Below are 24,577 nucleotides of genomic sequence, written 5' to 3'. Positions count from 1 at the left end.
TGCACAAAAAAGCCCCGATCACGAAAATGGCGATCGGGGCTTTCTTGCACAAAACCACGTCTAGATTGGCACGGACGCTTTTCCGCAAAAGCACTTTTTGTGGAAAAGCGTCCATGCCAATCTAGACACTCTTTTCCGCAAATGCTTTTAACGGAAAAACTTTTCCGTTAAAAGCATTTGCGGAAAATCATTCCAGTCTAGACGTCGCCTGAGAGTTTCTTTAATGGATATAACTACCACTTGCTCTCGCTAGAACAAATGTGACACAGCTCAAGCCCTCACACAAAGGCACTCCAAACAGCTTACATGCTTGCTAAATACAATTTGGAGAACACAGTGCTTCAGTAAGGCCAAATACCAGTTTGACTCTGAACTACTTCAACATCTGTGTGAATGCAAACTAGTTGAAATATTCAACTAGCTCTCCTATAGTTCACTTTCACTCCCACTTTTGGGCCTTTCAAAATCTCCCAGAATGCAGCATTTTTGAGCACCATGCCAAGAACTGTGGGATAGTTGCCTGAAAGGTGTAACAACCCAAATGGTGTAGGACAGTGATAGTGTGGACGCAGTGGAAATCTAAAAGAGTTAAACAGTATGATTCAGCCTGACTAACATGCTTTAACTGCTGCGATACAACTTGTTCCATTCTCTAGGGTAGACAAGACCCTACACTTATTCCACTCTTCAGCTTTGTTTCTAGGGTCCGATTTACATTTTTATTAAGGAGTATTTTCTCTCCTCTTCAGTCCCAATCCACCTTCACTTCCATCTGTGCAAGGGCTGCTCTGCTCTTGTGTACAAACCAAAACTACCCAGTCACCTATCTCCACGGGAGTGCAGTAGTGAGGAGAGAGAAACAAGAAAATAAATAGTTTTGGGGAAAGCTGCACACAGCTAGGGGAACTGTAGAAATGTAGGAACATTTGGGACACAAAACACATAGTTTTTATATGCCAAAAAGGAACTTTGCTCTCCCTCGATGCTTGCAAACAGTTAGAAAGTTCTAAATATCTGATGGATGCCTACAGAAGTGTCCTACATAAGTAAAATGAGTGCATAGCTATGCAGTTATTAAAATGAGACGTAACTGTAGGGTTTTTTTTAATTAATTCTGTGAATTTAGCGTAGGTGAAAGATTCTAAATTGACATTCCTTGGAGACTTACCCCAAGAAGAGATGCACGGGCAATGGCAGCTCATAACAAACATGAGCTCTTCACTGAAACGCATAACGAAGACCCGAAACAAAGGGGACAATATTTTTTCATGCAGGAAATTGGAACTGCTGTCAGGTTTCATTCCCTAGTGAATTCTCTCAAGAATCTCGGTTTCAAAAGCCTTTCTGATCCAAATAATTTTCAATAAATAAAGCAAAGGAACACCAGAATTGAAACTTTGGAGCTAAAGTTTCAGGGAACTTTGGGACTAAAATGAGTGGGGTTGGAGATATACATATTTCCTGCACCATCCTCAAACCTTACTCCTTCTGACCTTGAAAATCCACCCCATTTCTAGGAAGAAGGTAAGTGTTCTGTCTGCACAAGCTCTCTGCTGAATCTGCCAAACAGTGTACCAAATGGGATGCTAGAGTAGAGGTCAGCATAGGGTTGTCAGGTGTCCGGTTTTTGCCCAGACAGTTCAATATTTTGGCCTTCTGTCCAGTTAAAAAAAAAAAAGAAAAAAAAAGAGAATATCAGACATGTAAAATGTCCGGTATTGTCTGTTTTTCTTAGATGGAAGGACAGTAGCATCTGCGAGGGCAGGGGGAACAAGGTAATTTAAAGAAGCAGCAACTTTTTTTTTTTTTTTTTTTGCGCTTAACCAGTTTTTCCCTGCCTGTTCGGGATTTTTTGTGAAGGTATCTGACAACCCTAGTCAGCAATGTACAGCACACGTGCCATAAGTGGCACACAAGATGATTTTTCATGGCATGTGCAGCATGGCAGAGGGGCTAGGCAGCCCTACCCTTCGCTAGGCGCCACATCCCTAGGGTGTGAAGCTCCCAGGAGCTAAGGGGTTAACACCCTCCTCCCACTGCTACAGGCTCTGCCTTCTGCTCTGGAAGGGGGGCGGGGATGGGGCTGCTCCACGGTGGGGTTGCACAGCTGGTGGCGCAGATGGTCACATGCTGCTGCCGCTTTCATGGGGCACTGTGGCCTGGGCTAAGCTACAGCTGCTTCCCTTGGGCAGGAGGACCCTAACCCAGCACCCTGCTGTGCCCAGCTGGGGACTGGAGACAGCCCTAGGAAGCCCCGGACTCTGCCTGCCCCAGCCCTGGAGCAGCAGCCTGCAGGTGAGGGGAGAACCCCAGGCAAAGGGCTGAGCCAGGCAGGGAAGTGACTGCCCCACCGAACCCCCCTTGCCCCAGCACTGCTCGTCCCTGCCAGTGTGTGTGCTGGGGGCACAGGGATGTGGTAGTAGGAGGGGGGTGAAGGAAGATGCAGGGGCAGGATGGGAGGGAGCAGGGCTTGCATTGAGGGGGATGGGGAAAGTTAAATCTTGGCACATGACTTCTGAAAGGTTGCCAACCCCTGTGCTAGAGGATATCTATGTACTAAGAAATGGAATGAGACCATCCAGCCAATTCAGTTCACTGCTTGGATGGGAACCTAGGATTTCAAGGCGAAAGCCTCCATCTTCCCATTCTCACAGCCCTGCAAATCCCATTCAAGTTCTTATACTGGATTTAAGACTAACATCATGAGACCAGTGCACCTTCCAGAAATACACAATAAAGTTCATAGGAATTGTTAGGTCTAGTCTAAACTTGAACTGGTCTGGTTAGTAGCAAACCAACTGTATTTAAATCAAATGAAGCCACCCTTTGTTCTGAAAGAAGACTGTCCACATGCAGACTTGCATCAAAATATTTAAATCAATTTAATTCATGGCTTTTGAGATTTCAGTGCACATTTGGGTAGGCTCACAAGACCTTTAATCTTTCAAGACTGCCGTCTTGGCCCCCATGCCTGAGAAAGTTGTGTCACCTGTACAGAAGACTTTTACTGTATTGGCAATTGTGTTATCGACCTTGCCTTGAAATGTTAGGCAATCCTGTAGGTATCCTAAGCACCAAGACCTTGAATGTGACACATTATGTGGAACTAACATAGTGAGGGGAGAACAAATATGGCAGGCTTAAAGGAAGAGAATGTGCTAGTGGAAACGTGCATTACTACAATGTGTACTGCTAGTTTCCTCAGGATTGATGGCTTGCTATCCAAGTAGACTGTGTCTGTAAATGATTAGGTTGGACAGCAAGGTTTGAACCTTTGCCCATCGCCACTAAAAACCATGATGCACTATCACTTGAGTCAAAGGACTAACAATTCATGAAAGCGGCAACACTCTTCTAAGACTCTTATGTGGACCAACCATTGAAGTGTGTGGTGATGGAGGTCTTTGCTACGCTTAGTGGAATCATAAGAAAAATTGAGAGGTGGAGTCTCTCTCAAGAACGCCATAGTGAAGGCAGAGACACAGACAGGGCATTTGGTTTCAGAGATATTCAGTCTTAAGGGGGTGGCAAGCAGGGGACCTAAATGAACAAAACGTGGCTCCACTAACAACTAAGGATGTAAAAGGTTACCCATTAAACTCACCCGTAACTGGAACCGGTAAGCCTCACCTGTTAACTGGTACGGGCCAGAGCAGATCCACACACACCCTGGGCAGGGGGCTGCTCCAGCACCACAGAGCCCACCACAGGCAGGAGCTGCTCCAGCCAGCTCTTAGTCCGCTCCCGGGGAGCCAACTACAGTACCCTCATGTTTATAGTGCAGAGCTCGCAGCGTGTATAACCATGGAACACTATGATTTTTAGCGGTTACATGGCTACCTTTTTAAATGACCTTTTACATCCCTACTAATAAGCATCCCTGTGTTTATTACAAGGTTTTGTATGAACACAAGTTGTTGGGTTTAATGCAAGCAGGGATGGATGAACTTTCCTGTGGGCCCAAGCCTATTAGATTTTGTGGGGCTCCTGTGGTATGTTCAGCCCCTAAGCGGAGGGGCCATGCTGCTCTCCACTGTGCACATTGCCCATGCCTGCAGGTGTTGTCCTCACAGCTCCCATTGGCCCCAGTTCCTGGCTAAAGGAAACTGCGGAGCCAGTGCTTGGGCAGAAGCACAACACAAAGATGCCTGAATGTCCCTCACCTAGGGGTGCCAGACGCATGGCTCAGAACCCATGTCTAGCCGACAGCACAGAGACTTACTGCAGGCTGCGTGAAAAGAAGCAACAGGCTGCATCTGCCCTGTGCTCCCTTCCCCCTTTAGCTCAAGGCCCTGGGCTGCAGCCCTAATGCCTGTGGAAACACACTAGAAACATGCCCATTTAATGATTCCCCCTTTACAATTACATTTTGAGGCCTGTTCGTTTTAATCCATTCAGTGTTCTCTGTTGATTAAAGTGTCATGCGGTACCAATTAAAACACCGTAAAGAAATTTAAATATATTAAACCAAAATTATTGCCTTTATCAACCAAACTTAATCTCAATAAAAAAATATATCAAGTTAGCTTGGCAGAATCTATTTTCCATAAACCAATGTTGATTAATAACATTATCTTCCTTTAATTCTTTATTGGCTGAGTCCTCTCTCAGCTGCTCCACTATCTTTCCTGGGGTCAGTGTCAGCCATCCCATTTATCCTGTATAAATATTGACACAATATTAGCTTTCTTCCATTCTTCTGAAACTTCCCTAGTGTTCCCAGACTTACTGAAAATCAGCATTAGCGGTCCAGAAAACTCTTCAGCCAGTTCTTTTCAAACTCTTTGATGCAATTTATCAGGACCTGCCGATTTTAAAATGTCTAACTTTAGAAGCTGTTTGACATTCTCTTGCTATACAAAGGGAATAGAAAGACTGGTATGACTACATCATCTGTTCTTTTCCCCAAATACAGAACAAAAATATTTATTGAGCGCTTCTATCTCTTTGGCATTATTTTTCAAAATTCGACCATTTCCATCTAATAATAGACCAATGTCTTTGTTAGGATTCTTTTTGTTTGTAATATAGTTTAAAAACTCCTTATTGCCCTTCGCTGTGCTGGCTATAGATTTCTCTTTGTACCCTTTTGCTTCTGTTAGCAAATTATTCTAGAGTTCAAACTTTTCTGATTTATAGTCATTACTAATAAATTCCCCTTTCTTCCAATTGTTAAAAGTATTGTTCCTATAACTGCCTTCATCTCTCCTCTAAAACAGGTCAGTTTTTAACCTATATCGCCTTCTTCCTTGAACGTGGCTTCCCAATTATCATGCACATTTTTCTTAGCAAATTTTTTCATCCAGATGCTTTGACTCATAACTGTTTTCAGCTTTGTGAAATGGGCCCTTTTAAAAGCACCAGTTATATTGTTTTAGACTTTATAAAGTGCAAACAGAATAAATGTGATAAAGTCATGATCACTTATACCTAAGCTACCATTAATTTTTAGTTCAGTAATCAGTTCCTTTTTATTGGTCAAGATGAACCCTAATGTAGAATTCCCCCATAATAGATGCAACATTTTGAGTTATGAAATTGCCATTTGTAATATTTACAATTAACTATTTGGTATTTGCTTTAAGACAGACCATTTAGTCCCTCAGGCTATGTCTAGACTGCAGGCTTCTTTTGGAAGAAGCTTTTCCGGAAAAGATCTTCCGAAAAAACTTCTTCCAAAAGAGAATGTCTACACAGCAAAAGTGCAATGAAAAAGCAATCTACTTTTTTGAAAGATAGCATCCACAATGAATGGACGCTGTCGCTCATTTAAGCTGTGATTACTATGGACAGAGTGACCACCAGGGCACCTGTGCTTTTTCCTCTTCTTTCATAATAACTCCCTCTTCCCCGTCCACATACGCCTTTTTCCAAAAGAGCTCTTTCGGAAAAAGGCTTCTTCCTCATCGAAAGAAGTTTACCAATGTCGGAAAAAACCCTCTGTTCTTTTGATTTTTTTTTTAAAAAAGAACGCAATTGCAGTGTGGATGTGACTTTTTTTCGGAAAAATGGACGTTTTTTCGAAAAAACTCTGCAGTGTAGACATACCTTCACTGTGCCAATCTTTACCAAAGCAGTCCCAGAAGGGCTGAAGATGGCTGGCATAAACTTCAATGGTGCAAACTTTCCAATATTAAGATGTATCTACCACTACTAATATGGCCTGTCTGGTCTGTTTTCTGCACTCCACAATGTAGGTGTCGAACTGGCTGTAAGCCAATCATTTGTGTAAATAGCACTGCACAAATCAGGGTGGACTGATTTAAATCAAGGCAACAGAAATAATTGATTTAAATCACAATTTAAATCACCAAAAAAAAAATCATTGATTGAATTTAATTTCAAAAAGTGATCTCGTGCTCAAAAAAGTTGGAGACCATTGGTTTAAGAAATATATGAAAAAATATATGAAATATGCGAAACTTGATTTCAATCTAAGATCTACCTCAAATGCCCATTCCCCACCTCCTTCCCACCCCTTCTCCAAGGCCCCATCCCTGCTCACTCCATCCTCCCTCTCTTGCCCATCCTCACTTAATTTCATAAGGCTAGGGTAGAGGGTTGGGGTGCAGGCTCTGGTCTTGGATTAAGGGATCTGGAGTGTGAGAGGGGCTCTGAGCTGCACTTGGAGCAGGCAGTTGGGATATAGGAGGGGATTCTAGATGCAGGCTTTGGAATGGCATTTGGATGTAGGGATGCTCAGGGCTAGGGCAGGGGTGTATGAGGGGGTTCATGACTGGGGTAGGAGTTTGGGATGTGGGGTCCAGCTGGGCACTGCTGGTGGTTCCTGGGTGGTGGTACAGTGGGGCTAAGGCAAGCTCACACCTGCCCTAACCCTGCACCACTCCCTAAAGCACCAGCAAACTTCATCCCAAGTCCTGCTGTGCCCCCTCTCTGCTCTATGGAGAAAGGATACAGAGTGGGGGGGGAGCACCTTGACATCAGCACTCCTCTCCCTCCACAGCAACCAGGAGACTCCCCAGGAGAAGGGGCAGCTCCAAGGCAAAGGGTAAGAGATGAGCAGCAGTGGAGGGAGGGGCAGCTGAAGTGCTGGCACTTGATATCCTCTTGGCCAAACTAGGCAGGATCACCTCTCCAAGGCTCCAAGATCTACCAGTAGATCCCGATCTACTGGTTGGTGACCACTATCTTAAACAACGGTGCAAATCTGATCACTAAAACATGTTAATTTACAACTCAATATAGCATTTTACAAGATCTAAGAGGGTATATTTTGTGTAATTTTTATTAATTTAGGGAATAGGACATAGCTACATCGTCAGCCACATCATTTCTCCCAATAAGCAGTTTTCCTTATGAAGTTTCATTCTTGCAGCAAGATCTTTCATCATCTTGTTGCACTGCTTACAGTTGACACATTTTCCTTTTTTATCCAGGGAATACATTTCTTCAAAATATTCCCAGCTAGCCCAGAAGCCATAACAGTTTTTCTGTGGCAAAAGTGTGGGGGAATATAGGAAGGGTGTATGTGATGAATAATGTCTTCCCGTTTCCTTTCCAGTCTACTCCACTGTTCCTTTCTATGCTGCCTATGTCCTTTCCTCTATATTGTGTCTCCGTCTATAAGCCAACATCTTAACTAACTCTTCTGCCACGCTTGGGCCAGGGCCATCACCACATAAGCACAGAACAAAAACAATCTTGTCCAGCCTGCGTCTGTCTTAGCATGTTACTTACGTGTTCTGAGAAACAGAAATTGAAGACCCAGAACTTTCTAGAAGCAAGAACTAGTCATTAGGCTGCACAGACAAGAGCCATTCATTCATTCATTTTTATGAGATTGTAAGTGTAGGGGTAGTATGTTTGTGATAAGATTTAATTGTAACTTATTTTTAAATTAGAAATTTAAAATTTTATTGGTGATTAAAAAAAATCATTGATTTGCATCCACTCTGGCAAAAACCATGGTGCTAAAATACACACTCTTCAAAGTAACAAATACTATCTAAGAGAAATGGTTATCACCAAGAACACTCAAACATCTTAGAAGAAAGATCAAAAAACTAGCTGTCCCAAGACAACAAATGATCTGGTCAGAGCAAGAAGTCTTCCTCAGTTTTATGATGAACCAAATCCACAAGATCCATCTTTCCACCCAGTCCATTGTGCTAGTGCGCTGCACAGAAATACCACATGGCTCGATAAAGAGGAAGTACAAAGAGGAGGAAGCAGCAACTCCCTTTACCCAGCACGTGGGGGGAGGGGGGGACTTTCTTTCAGTTGTGGGGGGAAGAGATGAGCAGGATCTCAAAAGGGTAGCAGAGACAGTGGCCAAGTCAGCATGGCAGGAAAAGCCTTGTGCAGCAGGTATACAGTTTTTATTGCAAGATGAACTGATGCAGGACTGATTTTTCAGGCTGATGGGAAATTTTTGCAGGTTCCTGTGAATGCCACAATTAGTGTTGTGGTTTGTTTGTTTGTGTTTTAAAGGGCAGAGTGTAACACAAGAACAGCAGTGCTCATCTTTCCCCCCTGCTATTCCTCCCTCCCTTTGCCAGCACAACATAAGCAAGCAGCAGCTGTTTCACCTATTCTTGGGAATAACTAGGGAACCAAAATGGGATTCTCAAATTGGCATCCCTTCCCCCTTCCTTTTGGCAGCAGAAGCCATTGTTTCCATTCAGGATGGAAGCGCCCAGTGGGGCGTGCATACCAGCTGGAGGAGTTATACCATGTGGCCAAACTCAAAATGGCAGACAAGCAGAAAGGAGACAAATTAAAAGGTAAAACAGAAACTACAATTTAAAAGGAAACAGCTTTTATCACAAGAAATTGCAAACTGAGCACTATGGCCATGGCAGTAACGTTACATTGCATCTAGCAACACATATGCTTGGCTATGGTGCCTCGGTACCTCAGTGCTTTTATCTGCTTGCAATCATTTTCTGTTTAATGCATGATAAGCATTGCTAATCAGATAATTCTATATCATATATTTGAAGCAGTGCAAAGCACTTTTAGGAATGGAACTGATACACAGGCCATGAGTAAGTGGAGCAAAAATGACAATCGAACAGTGCTACTAATTAATTTTAGTTCTTATTCCCACCCACTCACCCAACTCCTTTAGCAATTATGTCCAAAAGCCTTGCATAAAACAAAATGCTTAATCTTTGCAAACATATTTGGGAAATACATATTTCCCTCCCCACATCACATCCAGAAACTTATACCAGTTCGATTTGTGGAACTGGTCAAACAGTATATGTGCTAATAATTATAGTGCAAAACTTACCAGTCTTTCCTCTCACTCCCTTGAACACTTCTTTCTTCCCTGACTGGGAGCCTCTACAAAGAGATGTTCTTCCAAGGGCTTGTAATAAGCCATCTTTGTTACTCTGCTTGCAGCGAGCACCACAGACTCTTCTCCTTCCCTTTCCATTATCCCCATTCTCAAAAGTAATCCCCATCCCTTCTTGTTACGTTGACATCTCTATGACTTCTAATAAGCCCTCAACATTTCTATGCCACAGAGTAGGCATTGGAATTAAAAAACTGTACTAATGTCTGAGTATTCCAAGAGATTGATGGAGCAATGTTATGAGACTGTTTTTCATTGTAGTATCCCAGAACTGATAACAAGGTGTGCAGATAGACTCCACAGCTCTGAGGTCCAGGAAAAGGAAAAGCTGAGAGAACCAGATCATGGAAGTACATAAACACAAACAGCAATTCAACATTTGTTTAAAGTGGCACAAAAGTACGCTGGAAGCCCAGGGAGGGCTGGGAAGCAAAGAGGTGGCTGACAGGACTAAAGGTGATGCCAGGCACTGTGTGATGCTTATCCACATTGCTTTGTTCTTTCTGTCAATGGGGGAGCACACAATGTGGCCACAACATAGCGACAACAGTGGCAATGTAAACATGATTTGTGGACTTTCTTTTTGGCAACTTATGAATGTCGACAGTACTTTCAGTTGACAAATCTTTCCAGCGTAGACAAAGTAATCTTTTTTTTAAAAAAGTGACTTTCACCCAGTTCCTGCTCCTGTACCTTTACTGGCACCTCCTACCAGTAAAGCAAAGTGCTGCAACAATACACTCTTCTATAAACCTCCTCACCATACAAAGAAAGAGAGCGTAGGTTTCATACAGTAAAAGAAATCCAGCTGCATCACAGCATGAAGTGATTCACTGTGCACTACAGATCCCAAGTTTATATTCACTTCACTGTTCCATACTCAATTCCTCAGCATCAGTTTGAAAGAGGGTGCACAGAGCATTTCTAATTTATGCAGCATGGCAGCTGAAGCTTGTGCTAGCAGCCTCAGGTATGACCACTTGTCTGTCCAGATGTGCGTATGTTAAATTCCATTTCCATAGGCTTAGCACTTCACTGTTCACTGACCATCAAGACCTTTGCTTTCACTTCACGCAAATTGCAGCAGGTAAAAAAAATAATTGCTAAATTAGATACTGAACATTCATTGCAGGTCAAACATTTCCACCATAGTTCCTGTGTCACCCAAATGCAGTCTTACCTGCCATCTTCCTGCAACACCCAAGAATATGGTTTAATCTGAGCCTCATTTGATGAGTCAGAGGTTTATTTTGATGAGACAGAGGTTTATTTAGCTCCTAAAGTAAGGAGCCACATGGAAAACAGAAATAACCATCAACATCAGAGCTGTTCAGTGGAAATAAAGTTCTCCTTGCTCTAGAAGAGTCTGAACATTTTGCATCCTGCACTTTGCCTGCTGTTCCCACATAGACATCCCTGAACACACAATGATTCAGAAAGGCCTGTGTCACAAAGGAGCACTGTTTCTGTTAATTTCAGGGGCGGCCCGTCCATATAGGCAAACTAGGCAGTCGCCTAGGGTGCCAAGTTAAATGGGGCACCAAATGGTGGTGCAATATCTTTGAGGGGTTTGGAGGTGGGGGTGCCAATTGCATGGTTCGCCTAGGGTGCCAGTTGCTGGCAGCTAGTCTAGGGCCGCCCCTGGTAATTTACTTCCGGGCAAGAAAGAGGACATAAAATGTGCTCATGAGTTCCATCTATGTCTCCTGCTTAACATACTTGGTAAGCTCCAACACATTAGTCGCTTCAATTCTGTCCCCACCACACAACTGACTGCTCATAGATACTGCCCTGCAAACTTCTATCACAACAGCACCCCCATGGACTTTTCAATCCCATGATGATGCTCAGTAATTGCCCAGGGAAGACAGCCACAACGGGGCAATCACCATTTGCTTTTCAATAACAAGGAGAGCTCATCCTTGTAGTCCAATACAGCCATTCCAAGGCTATCCCACAGAGATCCGGAAAAATTGTCTTCTTCATCCTTAATGTATGCTGCTTTTGCTGTTTGAGACCTGGGATGAACACCCTAGTTCCACCAGGCTGTGGTCTTGGTCCAGACACAAAAGCACCAATCCACCTGGTGATCATCATCTGCAAGCACAGCACAGAGCCACCTATTCAGGCAGTTGGGGGTGGTTTTGTCTTGCATCCTGAACACCATGGACTTCTAGGCTACGTCTAGATTGTAGTCTAGATGCACTTTTTTGAAAGAGGCTTTTTCGAAAGTGCTTTCGAAAAAGCAGCTCGTTTTTTCAAAAGAGAGCACCCAGGTAGACTGAATGCTCTCTTTTGAAAAAGCACAGTTTGCATTACATACCACCTTTTTTCGAAAGAGCACTTTTGAAAAAAGGTGTTATTCCTCGTAAAACGAGGTTTTCCACAGTCTGCCGTGTTCTTTCGATTTACTTTTGAAAGGACGCGGCAGCAGTCTAGACGCAGGGGAAGTTTTTTTCGAAAAAAGGCTACTTTTTCAAAAGAGGTTTTACAAACACTACAGCAAAAATGCAGGAGCAAGAGACAAGCTTTTTACCCTGGTCTCCATCTTGAAAAAGAAACTAAAAAATTAGGGTGATCCTTAAGAGTTTATGGAATTTACTAAAGAAATTATGGGAGGCTGACCTCTTCTTCCATAATTTTAGTGGGCTCTCAGACAGTCAAAACTTTTCAGAAGCTACTGCTTCAGGTGGCAACAAAAAGAACAGTAGGAGAAATACGTGATAGGCTATGTAGTGCATAAGTAGTATAGATGTGGAGTAGTTTGGATGTGGGGTAAAACTGCAATCAGCCTGCACCCCAAACAGCATGGCTAATGTGGACACATGGCATTATTGGTACTTGCATTTGTGCACTGCTTCTATTGCCAACAGTTCTGTTCTGTAGTTTCAACAGGCCTTTGCTCTCAAATTCAGGGTGTGAAGGAGAAAACTCATAGCTTACGAGGTTTCCCCACAGATCAATGATTGGCACAGCCTTTCCTGCACTTGACTATTAAGTCATGCTAGGATATGATTGAGACAGATTGAAAAGTTATGTTTAATAGTGTTAGTTAACAAGGTTATGCTTTAATGACAATTTTCTAGTGAGAGCAAGAGAAAGGAAACCTGTTCTCAATTTGTTAGGCCTGTGAAGTTTGCAGTAAGAGTTTGTCACCAAAATTAAAATGTGAAGTTTCTTGTTTGTTTTTAAGGTTAACTACTGTTGGCGTTGCTTAAGGCAACCATACGGCTGAAAAGTTATGCATATAAACTAGTGGCACCCTGTGATTTAATCATAGCCATAAGTATTTTTTAATGTCATGGGGCTCCCCATCTAGTGGCATCACATTATAGTACATTTACTATTTTTCAAGAAGATGGCTACCTTCTGATCTGTGCTCAGAAATGCTAGTTATAGTTACAAACTTAAAAATACATTCCACAGTCAGCACATTCATGGTGACAAACTTTTGTTCCCTGTGAACATTCACACTGATAGAAAAAATAAGGCAGCTCTCTTCATAGAGGAATAATAGAAAAAGGAAAAAAATCCATAGCAGTACATCCTCCATTTTCTGTATTCCCTTTCCCCTTGTTCTTCATCACTAAAAGCAACTCACAGACAATTTATCTCCACAGCAACCCTGTAAAGTATTTTTTCCTGTTTTATAGATGACAAAATAGTTTATACAAGAATTAAGGTGGATCGGGATGATACTAGAGTGGATTTCTGACTCCAAGTGGAGAGCAGCAACAGGAGCAGAGACCTTATGGCACAAACACCACACATGTATGCAAATAAAACTTATAATAAAGAACAAGGGATGTTACAAACTGAAAGTAAACCGAGTATCATTTTAAAATATAATAATGCACTAAGCGATTTAAAATGGCATCTTGAGACTTAATTTTTAACTTTCAATGACTTCTATATCAATTTTGCTCAGTTTTCTCATTTAAAAAAGAAAGTATCTAACTGCCTGCCTTTCAAACTCAGCTGGTGCCATTTCAGCATCCCCAGAAATAAAAATTCTGCATCTGGAATTTTGCTGTTAGTTTTGTCAATGATAATAACCAAGCCAAAAGAAAATCCAATTCCCCCGTCACAGTTTATGAGAGTGATGGGCAACCGAGGCTAGTGAGTAGGCCGCATAAGTTGCCTTCTTTCATCTCAGTGGGACAGAAGATTGTCAGAACCAAGATGGTCTCCTAGGACAGGGTAGCTTTGCTAAGTGCACCTTTGCTAAAATTAGTGAGGTGTGTTGATTAAACCATAGCAGCACTTTGATTGGGTGTAGGAGTGCACAGGTCTCACAATCAATGTTGTGTGCAGTCAGCATGCACCTCACTTCACCAGTGTTCCCTCTAAATTGCTTGGTAGCACAGCTTCACAGGTGATTAGTCAAAGGCAAAGCTGCCCTTGCTTTATGTGCTTGTCACTTTAGTAATACCGGTAGGAAAAAAACTATGCAGGGAAAACTTGCGGAATCTGACAACCCTGCATGTGGGCAACAGTAAACAAAATGTCTTGTGCCGTACATAGAACCCCAATGGGCCATATGCAGCCCTTGGGTTGCAACTTACCCACGACTGGTTTGTGGGCTCTGCAGAGCTAGAAGGAGTAAAAACCAACTTTTGTCATTAAAGTCAACACCTATGACACTGACTATGCACAGGAAGCAGCCCTGCTGAGTAAGATGATCTAGTTTTATTGTCAGTTTTCTGATCATATCAGCACCTGAAGGTTTCATAGAATTTAAGTGCCAAGATCTGTTCTTTCACATTAGTGCAATCTAGAGAAGACCATCTCTATCAGTTACATAGTTGGAAACTGGGCATGGTTTAATCTGCCTTTTCAATGACAGAAAATACAGAAGAGACAACCACTTAGTCTGAGAATTTAAGCCACTTGAAATATCTTCTACAGGAAAATAATTCCACAGAGAAGGGTGTAGGGAATACTTAGCAATGCTGTGATAGCATCCCCTCCAGCTGTACCTATTTTGTTATTTCACTGCTTGTTTTTCTAGGCTTGATACCAATTCACCTGACCTCCGCCTACCCTTTCTATCTCCCCTAACGGAGGTTCCCTTATCTTTCCACCTCCTCTATTACTTCCAAACACCCTACCCCATTTCCTTTATGCTTCTTCTACCCCAGCTACCACAAAGTATTATTTGCATTATAGTAGTGCCCAAAGAACCCATTTAGGATTAGGGCTCTATTGTGTTGAGCTGTATACAAATAAACCAGAGCACTCAAAATCTCAAGATACCCTAGTCTTGCACTCTGTGACTTGCTTAAACCTAGAAGGATCCCTTTCTCACTCAGATATATTTACAGTTGCCAACTTTATAATGTTTAAATACCAGACAGTCCAGCAGGAGTGTGGGAACCTACCCCTCCCCTGTCTCTCTCTCCCCCCTCTGGCTCAGTTGCTGCTTTTATCCTCTCCCTACCCTTCCCCGCTGCCTGGGCCAGGAAGGACTTGCCTGCAGTGCTGGGGCTGGGAACTACAAGTAGGAGGAGATGCCAGCTGAGTAGGGGCTAGCACAGGTGATGACCCAGCACATCCCTGCTTCCCCAGTCTCCAGTAACCTAACTTTGGGTGTCTGGTGAGGAGATCTGAGCCGACATTGACAGGTTGCCTTTTTAACCAGACTTTTCAGTCAAAAACCAGACACTTGACCACCCTTACCACTCTAAGGCCACGTTTACACAAGAGCACTTCAGTGGTATCCTATAGCAGTGGTTTTCAAACTTACTTCATTGTGGCTTCCCCTTCTTGTTTGTAGTATTTTACTCCCTTTTCCCCATAGGTACATAGCCAGCAGCTGCCACTCTCCAACCACCGAGCTCTGCCAGAGCGGGGAGTAGCAGCTGCTGGCTGGACACTCAGCTCTGAAAGCAGCACCACTGCCAGCAGCGACAGAAAGATAAAGGCGGCTTGGTATGGCATTACCACCTTAATTCTCTAAGATTTTCATGAGGGTGCTTTAGAGTTGGGTCACTGGCCAGCCGCCACCACTTTCCAGCCACCCAGCTTTGAATGTACTCCATTTTTCCCCTCCCCCCAAGAGTATATTCCACATCCCCCCAGTTGGAGAACCTCTGCACTACATCACCAAAGTTCTCCTACTATGATTACAGCAATTCCAGAAAAGCATCATGATAATTAAACAGCCACCCATCAGCAAAACAAGCTATGCTGATAAAAACACAGATTTGCTAGTAAAGCTGTCTCTACACTAGGGACTTTTGCTAACATGGCTGTGTCATTCAGGGATCATACAGTACCGCTTCACATCTCCAAGTGCCACAGTTGTGTCATCAGAAGTCTGTAATACAGACCTGGCCTCAGAAAGATTAGAAAATAATGGATTCTGACATGCAAAATCTTAAAGATGGACTTTCACACAGAACAATCAAAGCACATGAGAGTGTTTATAGCAAAAGTAACTGTCTTGCCATTTTCCACATTTCCACTGCAGCAACTGCAAATATTAGTGTCCAAATTACAGCTCTTTTGCTGCCCAGTCCTGAAGTGATCTTACAGTTCAGTGCTACTCCCTGAAGATTGTTTGGAACCTTCTGCAGACTGCAGTTGCCCACCTGACAAGGAGGATATCATGCAGGGAACAGATGAATGACATCCATGTTCCATCATTTACAGTGGCTTCTCCAGGTGAAGTTTAAGGTGTTAATACTGATCTACAAAGCTCTGTGTCCTGGCTACATTAGAAAAAACATTAACTACTCAAATACAGATCAGCTGAAGTGCTTGAGCTAACAGCGCCTGACTTTAAATAGGCAACCTGACATTTTAAGAGAAGCTTTTAGGACACCAGAACTCACCTCATAGCACTTCCCCCAGTCCAACAGATGAGATTCCTTGTGGTATCAGGGATTTCCAGAGAGGATGGGTCAAACAGGATTGGAACAGGCTAACAAAGAAGCATTTTTATCTGTAGGTGTAGCGGCACTGCCTACCTGGTCTGGCTTCAGGCTAGCTACTGCCTCAGTTTCACCTCACCCAGGTTGGATCGCCTGACTTTCCAGCCTGGACAGGTTGCTGCAATGATTCAGCCCTCCAGCTAAATCATTAAAGAACTGAGCCCACTCTTTCTAACATATCCAAATCCAAAACAAACAGAAAGAATCTTCCACATTCCACAAGCTGAGTCTAGCCCCTCCATCCTGCAGTTCTGGCTTCTTTCCCGAGTCCTCCCATACTCTCTATCAAAATGCTACTCTCACGGTGTCCTACCTGGAGTTTCCCTTCTCCTCCTCCACCTCTACACAGAATGTGGTCTTAACTCCATCACACACACTGATGTCCTCACATGACTGTCATATCATGAGACTGTGCTGAGCGTCGGCAACTCTTGTGATTTTATCCTGACTCTTGTGACTGGCGGGGGTAGGTTTTTTCTTGGGTTTTGTTTGTTTGTTTTGTTTTAAGGTTTTCTTGTTTGGGTTTGTTTTTTTTTGCCCGACTTCCAAATTTTCCCTCATTCAAAATGGCCACCATCCTCTGTTATCATCAATGAGGCTGATGCTAACAGGATGGCTGCTATTTCCCTACAGTCTACATGTATGTGGCAAAAAGGCTACTTATAATAAGTGTGTCTTCCACCTCTGACTTTTTTCAGGTTTTCAGAGAGATTGGTGCCAGTCCAGAGGCAAATGGCTGCTACTCTGTGGGTCAGGAGGCTGGACAGGACACAGGGACTGAAGTAGAGCAGTAGGGACACACTGAAAGGTGGATGGAGAGGGAAAGGGGGAGCAGGAGACAGATTTAGGAGTTGCAGGGGGAAGTGCTGTCCTTGCAAAAGGTTAAACCAATGGCATATTGTTTTTACTCTGACACTGCGGTTTAAAATGACTGATGAGTTCCAGATATACATATCAAAAACTTGTCAAACCTAAAAAGTAAAATAAATTCTAGCTGCAAGCATGAGCCATGGTGCTTTAATTCACTGGTTCTTTTGAACTATTTATTTATTTTAATTTTTAAAAAGGGTGGTAAACTAGGAGGGAAAGGAGTTAATACAGTAATAGGAAATGAATGGCAATTTCCCAGTCTTAAGAGTGAGGGAAGGGTAAATGGACAATCCATCAGAACAGCGAGGAGAGGTGTACATTTAAGGTTGACTTTTCATCGTGAAATTATAACACACCGAATGACAGATGAATAAAAAATATTTCAAAGTGTGATTTGGTCGGTTTTAAAATCTCATGATCTTGAGGAGCCAATCTCATGATTTGTGATCTCTGGAGGTTGGCAAAAATGTGCTCTCCACTTAGATAAGCAAGCTGAAGTGTCACAGTCGGGACTGGACAGATCTCTCCTTAAAGGGCCAGTGTCACCCAGTCACAGAACATACAAGATAAAAAGCAACTTTCAAATTCTAGGTAATTAAATTGAAATACATAAATCATTCCCTGTTGCCATAGAGAATGAAAGTGATGTCACAGATTCAGCCTCCTGACTTCAGGGCAAGATCAAGCAGGAGAAGCAGACAAGGCTGTGAAATTAAAAAACACCTATTTTAAAGCAAATGGGTTTGATAATTAGAAAAAAGTGTGGCACAGGGAAACGATTAGGCCATATGGTGGGAAGCGATTTTAAAGGTGAACTGCAAAGCTGTTTTAAATAAATGAAGACACTGCTTAAAATTCCAGATCATTAACAGAATGGTATATATGGAATTAACTATTTTATTTTAAAACTGCGCAAAAAAAAAATCATTCTTCTTCCACTTACTTGCCAAGTCTTTGAAGGGGGGAGCGTTTAAAAAGTTGTTTGTGATGTTATTACTGAGAAGAGTCAATTTTCTAACCCATCTTCAGATGCTTTGCAGTTTGCCTTAAAAGGAGATGTATTTATGAGATACTGTACCTTTCCCCTCTAGATCACTGGTATCAAACAGCCCTGTCGAGATCAGCAGTGACCCACAGTTCATTATTGACGCTGTATGTGTCACTCTTATAACTCTCAACAGACATCTAATGTTTTTTCCCCTTAGAAAGCAATGGGCCAGAAGTAGCTCTCTGAGGTGCAGTGCAGGAGTCAAAGCTATTTCTGGTCTTTTCTGTGAGCTGTTATGGCCCACGATGCAAAACCAGGGCCATGCTACGGGGGAAAGGTCCTTTTAAGATCCGCAATTCCATCTACGTAAAAAACGAAGCTGGAGTCAACGTACCTTAAGCTGAGCTTCACCACCATCCTCACTGTAGAAGGTGGACAGGAGAAAAGCTCCTGTTGACTTCCCTTATTCCTCATGGTAGCAAAGAGTATTCGTGCCAACAGCGGCTCCCTCAGCATTCGAAGTAGCAAGTCTTTACTAGATCCGCTAAATTGAACTAGGGATGTTAAATATCCGTTAATTGAATAGTCGGTAACCTCATGAATTCTTATCAGTTAGTCAACTATTCTATAGTCCCTGGGGGCAAGGCCAGCAGCAGTGCAGGGTGCCAGGCAGGAGCTAGTCCGCGAGGGGAGCCAGTTTAAAAACCAGCTCCTCTTGCAGACCAACTGCTTGTCACCCTGTGCTGCTGCCTGTGATACAGAGGCAGCAGTGCCGGGTGGCAGCAGCCCCTGTCTGGCGGGGAGGTCTGAGCCCCTGGACCCAGTGCAAACTCGAACTGAGTCAAGCTTCCTGCCCACTGGCTCCTAATACACTTTAAATTTAGAGCTGCAGCGGAGGTGGGTCCCAGATCCGGTGTGAGCCAGAACTGAGCAGGGCTGCTGGCCAGCCCGCTAAAATTGCACTGATTGGGGAGAGGAGGGAAATGCGTGTAGTCTATAGCATTAACTTATAAGCTTTTGCTTATCGGTTAATCGACTACACTATTACATCCCTAAATTGAATGCTGGAAGATTGATGCTGTGGCAGTCAATCTTCCCACAAGTGGAAACGTGACCTAAGAGGAGCCTTGTATAAATCCTTAAATGCTGCTCTGAAGCCTAGAATAGTCAGGGTCTGCCTACATCTACTCCAGCACATCCCTGTATCAGAAAGAATGCAAAAAGCTGCCTATATCAGTGCCATGCTTTCTCTGTACAGAGAAAATTCCCAGGGGCCTGTTCCAGGAGTTTTAAGCCCCTTTACATCACCAGAACAGAGAAAAAGGGCTGCAGGAAGGAGACTCTCCCATAATCTTTGTTAGCCCAACTGGAGAAGTTTTGGAGAAGACTCTATTATGACTTCTTTATTTTACAAGTTTGCAGTCACTGAACTAAGTTTATAAATGATTTTAAACATTTTTCTTGTATCTGATTACTCACTTTCCCAGGGCATGCTTTAATATGAATTAAAATGGTGCCTGCCATGACTTTTCTTATCTTACTATACCTATAAAAAAGTTTTTCCTGTGGGACGACAGCGTGATGTCATCATGTCACTGCATCCCACAGCCCCTTCCCCCTCGGCCACCTGGCCTCCTCTCTCTCTCTCTCTCCTTGCTGCTAACCCCATAATGGAATTGGCAACCTATGGCTCGCGAGCCTAAATATGGCTCTTTGACTCCTCAACAGCAGCACTCACTTTCCTTGCACCTTGAAGGTAAAAGCTGCTGTTGGGCTTGTGGGGGAAGGATGGGAAGACTGCGTGGCAAGCAGCAGTGAGACCCACAGGGGGGTTCAGGACTGGGATACACCCTGGCCTCCTGCGTCGCCACACAGCATCTGGCTGAAGCTCCAACAGTCACTACATGGCGGCAGTTGCTGGTATTTTAAAAACAGCTGCTCTGTTGCGCCAGCAGCGGGACCCCCGTGGTGGGTAGAGGGGAAAGAGAGAAAATACCGGGCTGGGGGTGGGGAGGGAGGGAGAAGGGGCCCGAGTTGGGAGAGGAATAGAGGAATGAGGGGCCCAGGCTGGCGGGAGGAGGAAGGGGCCCTGGCTGGGGCAGCTGCAGCCTGGCCCTCCCCAGTAGCCAGAGGGAGAACCAGAGTTGCTTACGCCCCACGACAGAGGGCTTGGCAAGTGCAGCAAGTAGGGGGCGCAGCCCTCACCTCTTTACAAAAAAAAAAAAAAAAAAAAAAACCAGAAAATATTACTTGTGTGTGTTCTCTGCTCCCACACCCTGGGATAAACCAGGATTTTTCTTCCATTTTCTGCAAAGATAAATTACCAGTCATAGTCATTAGATGCTCATGATTCTTCAGTATACTGTGACCTGTGTAAAGTGAGCTAGAGGTATCTCAGTCCAGACCAGGACTGGGCAATAATTTTTGAAATGGCCCTGGGCCACCCCAGAAGGGATGGGGCCAAAACTGGAGGGCGGGCCTCCACGGGCCGGATCAACCCGCTTGGCAGGCCCGATTCGGCCCACAGAGGCCCTTTTGTTCACCCCTGGTCCAGACCCTGGCAACATAACTACTCACATCAAAAAGCCACAATCACATTTGGTACTAATCTGCAGACACAGAATTGCCTGGAGAAGAGTGAATTCTCCTCTCCACCAAGGAGCGAGTCCCTTCAGTGCAGGGCTGAGAGTGTAGGAAACTAACATAAAGGAAGAGAAAGGGGAAACATAATTTAGGATTGCCAACACTCACAATTGTATCCTGAGTCTTCCAATAGTTGGTGTTTTGCTACATGAGCATCTCAGCTTTCATTAAACAAACAACAACAACACACTTCTCCAGCCAGTTACAGCGAAAAAGCTTGAAAATGGGCATCATAAAGCCTGACCCAGAAGACAAAAACAACTCCAAAAATCATTCTTGTTTAAAGGGTCATAATTTTTAAACCAATCATGAATTTTAGCAGGGAGAAGAGCTGACTTATGTCCTTTGAACACTTGGTATTGTGAAAACTAAATATCCTCCCATTTTGCGCTCCCCCAAATCTCCAGGGAGATGTTACAGTACAAGAAGGTATCAGTTGCCCTTGGTTTCCCCTCTTCCCCACTGCTTTCCCCTTGCAGGAGAGCAATCTCCTGTTGCTGGAACAACCTACCACACTCATCAGAACAACATTTCCATTCAGCTTGGACTATTTCCTGCATTTAAAGGGTGTGGGGAGTAGAGGAAGGAACTTCTCCCCTTTCTATCTCATGGGTTCTGTTTATTGATTATTATTTAAAGAAAAGAGATAAAGCCCACACAGATCAGTTCAGCATCTCCCAGTAAAAGGGAATGCAGACCCCGTCTCTCTCCTGCCTGGAATACTCCAATAGACAAAGTAACCTCCCCCAGGGAAGAGGGAATGCTTTTGCAGCCCAGAAACATTCCCAGTTGGCTAGGGCTGGGATAATCGGGCTCTTTTGGTAAGACTCAGCAAAGGTAACTACTTGGTATGTCAAGGAAGATGCCCAGGAGCAAGATATTTTTATACCATGCACAAGGTTTTAATTTAATGCAGAGAGAGCAAGAGCTGGAAGAGAACATTTACCGTTTTCTACAAGACTTAGCATCTCTCCCCCCCCTTCCTATTCTCTCTCTCTCTCTCACACACACACACACTCACACACACACACTTTACTCCCATAAAGCTCTTTAACCCCTACTACAAACTCTGCCCTCATTCTTCACTGGCACTCACAAATTGCCCACAGGCCAGTCCTCTCCAGCCTGCCTCCCTAGAGTCCCCTCTTACTACCCACAAACTCCTCATAACGCCACAAGCTCTCACAAAATTTCCTGAGTAAGTTCTGCAGAGGTATTTTCAGACCACAGTGGGTCACCACTCTGCTATCCCCATTCCCAGTGGGAGACCAATCATAAACCTGCAACATAGTGGAACGTGTCACACATGCACACCCACCACTTGTTCTCCACTTCAAAAATCACACTGGGCAAGGGAAGGGCAGCCTACAGCCAGCAGTGATGTGACTCAGGGTATGTATGTATGTCTATGCTATAGTTGTGCTGCTGTGGCACCAGAACATAAATGCTTCCTACAACAGTAAAAAGGGGAGTTTCCTTTTATTTAGATCAGTGGTTTTCAAGCCTTTTCCATCTGTAAGATCCCTAAAAAATTTCAAATGGAGGTGCAGACCCTTTGGAAACCTCAGACATAGTCTGCAGACCACAGGTAGAAAACCACTAATTTAAGTAACCACCTTCCCGAGAGGCAAATCTATTCTAGGTTGACAGAAGAATCCTGCGTTTACACCAATGGTTAGGTTGACCTAACTATGATTCTAAAGGCACACGATTTTTCACAGTCCTGGGTGACATAATTAGGTGGACCTGAAAGTTTTAGGTGTTGATCAGGCTTCAGAGGGGGCAGTTTTTAATGTGGACTAAGCTTTAAAAAGAGAGTGTCACCATGCAGTCTTTTGCAGAATTCAGAAAAGCATGAAATTTTGATTTGTGTTGAGCAAAACAGAAATAAAAAGGCAAAGCACAACACAAAGATATAAATATTTACTGTTAAGTTTTAACTGATTGTTGATCATTCATAACAAAATGTTAACTAACAAATGGAGGTTTGTTGAATGCAGAGACATCCAGTAGCCACACGACTGACAGGAATCCATGCAAGAGGAGAGGAACCATATGGAAAATATCAAGGAAAGGGGGAAAATGTCATGCAGCTCTTTGCTTTCACAGCCAGTTTTCCCTCTTACTGGATAGAAACTGCTTCTCTTCCTATGCCCCTTACAAAACAGATAGTCTCCCTCCCCCATTCCTCCCCTTTTCTGTTTCTCTACTAGGGAGCAAGATGCTGAACACATTTTGAAACCAAACGGCACAGGGAAGAAAGATGAATTCCTAAGGGTTAACTGTGCTGGGGCCTGCATTTCTGAAAACCTCTGTGGTGTGTGTGCGTAAGTATCCGTACACACTTAAAGAAAAGGGAAGGTTGCAAAAGAATGTGAAATGTGAGCGCTACAGATTCCCCCATCACCACATCCCTCCTCCTGCCTTCAATAATACATTTCAACAAACAGTCATTTTTCAAACCCCTTTCTGGGGGGGGGGGGGGAGGTGAAGAGCTCAGGTTACATTTGGGATTTTTTTCAAAAAGCCACAACAAATACCACACAACGAAAATTCAAAGAAAAAAAAAAACCAGACCTGCTGTTTCCTTTTACAAGTCATTTATTTCAAACACACAAAAATTAATGCAGTTTCCCCTTCCTCCAAGCTGTTAAAAAATCTTCCATATCTAAAGAGTTGTAGTTGTTCTATTTCCAAATTAACCTGCCTTCCACCCCACTACAGCTGATGTAGTTTTCCCCTACAAATCCTAGCTTTTCATAGCTCCCACCCTCCATTTCCTCCAGTGCAACATCAAAGCCAATATATTTGGGGCAAAGGTTGTAGTTATACGTTGTATACTGCTAAGTAAATGAAGTCTGCACAGCTGCCTCTCCAAGCAGTTAGGAACAGACACACTAACACACTCCTCAGCAGCGTTACTGGGGAGAAAAACAGGATAAGCACAACTTAGAAAATAAAGCATTAGGGTAGCACCAAAACAATCTCCTTCCTGTGGTTAGTCACTTTTCCTCTGCCGATGACCCTGGGCAAACCACCCATGTGAAATCACACGAACCCCCCACCCGCTAGCAGAGTGGTGTAGCCTGAAATGAACACCTCCCCCTACCCTAGAAAGTCACAGCCTTTCTCTGAACAGGCTCTTACCTTGCAAGGCTTCCTTATTGTCCCATCTTAGCTCCTTTCCTTTTGGTGGGGCTTTAGTGTGTGTATTTAAAATTCTTTGTGGCACAAAAAGCACTGGTTACAAATCCTGTCAAGTCATGTGATTGAGTGAGTGATTTTTTTTTCCTCCCTCTCTCTTTCTCTCTCCTCCTTTCACCCCCACCCTCTCTCTTTCTGCTTTTAGGACAATACTCAGCAGCCTGGGCTCAATGTGTCAGGCCAGACTGGCTGATGACAGAGAGGAGGAGGAGCTGCTGCTGGCAGGGCCTGGCTCTCTTGGCAGCTGGGGCCGGGAGGATGGGGCCTAGAGCTGGTGTTGATTAGGGTTCTGACATCTCATAGTGATGCCTTGAGGAGTAGGAGGAGGGTGTTTTGTCTGATTTCTTTTTCTTTGCATCCTCCCTTTTCCTTTTCCCCTCCTCCCCTTCTCTTCTGCTTCCTTCCCTCCATCCTGGGACCAGGAGGCGGAGGTCTGTGTTTTGCTGGGGGACCCTGGTCAGGCTCCTCGCAGGCAGCTGAGCCCTGGTTCTCTTCTACACAGCTGAAATCTGTAGCATGAACACTGCAGCCTGACTCACTTTCCCCTGCCTCACCGCTGGGGCTTCTTCCCTCAGTTCTGCTACGCCCCCAGAGGGGCTTTTTCAAAATCTAGAG

General features: G+C 43.8%; 1 protein-coding gene across 4 annotated transcripts in view; it reads right to left on the bottom strand.

The window, feature by feature from the left end:
* TCF20 (transcription factor 20) overlaps positions 1-24,123 on the bottom strand; it is a 198,305-nt gene extending 174,182 nt beyond the window's left edge. For 3 of the 4 annotated variants that reach the window (XM_075935696.1, XM_006120503.4, XM_006120506.4), the window contains exon 1: positions 23,906-24,123. The gene's annotated coding sequence lies outside the window, so the exon portion shown is untranslated. Of the gene's footprint in view, positions 1-18,509; positions 18,653-23,905 lie in introns of those variants that run through there. The other variant, XM_075935706.1, reaches the window with a different exon arrangement.
* Positions 24,124-24,577: the final 454 nt, after the last annotated feature.

Source organism: Pelodiscus sinensis, chromosome 1 (genome assembly GCF_049634645.1).
Source record: "Pelodiscus sinensis isolate JC-2024 chromosome 1, ASM4963464v1, whole genome shotgun sequence".
NCBI classification, from domain to species: domain Eukaryota; kingdom Metazoa; phylum Chordata; order Testudines; family Trionychidae; genus Pelodiscus; species Pelodiscus sinensis.
This window is presented reverse-complemented; position numbering and strand designations above follow the sequence as displayed.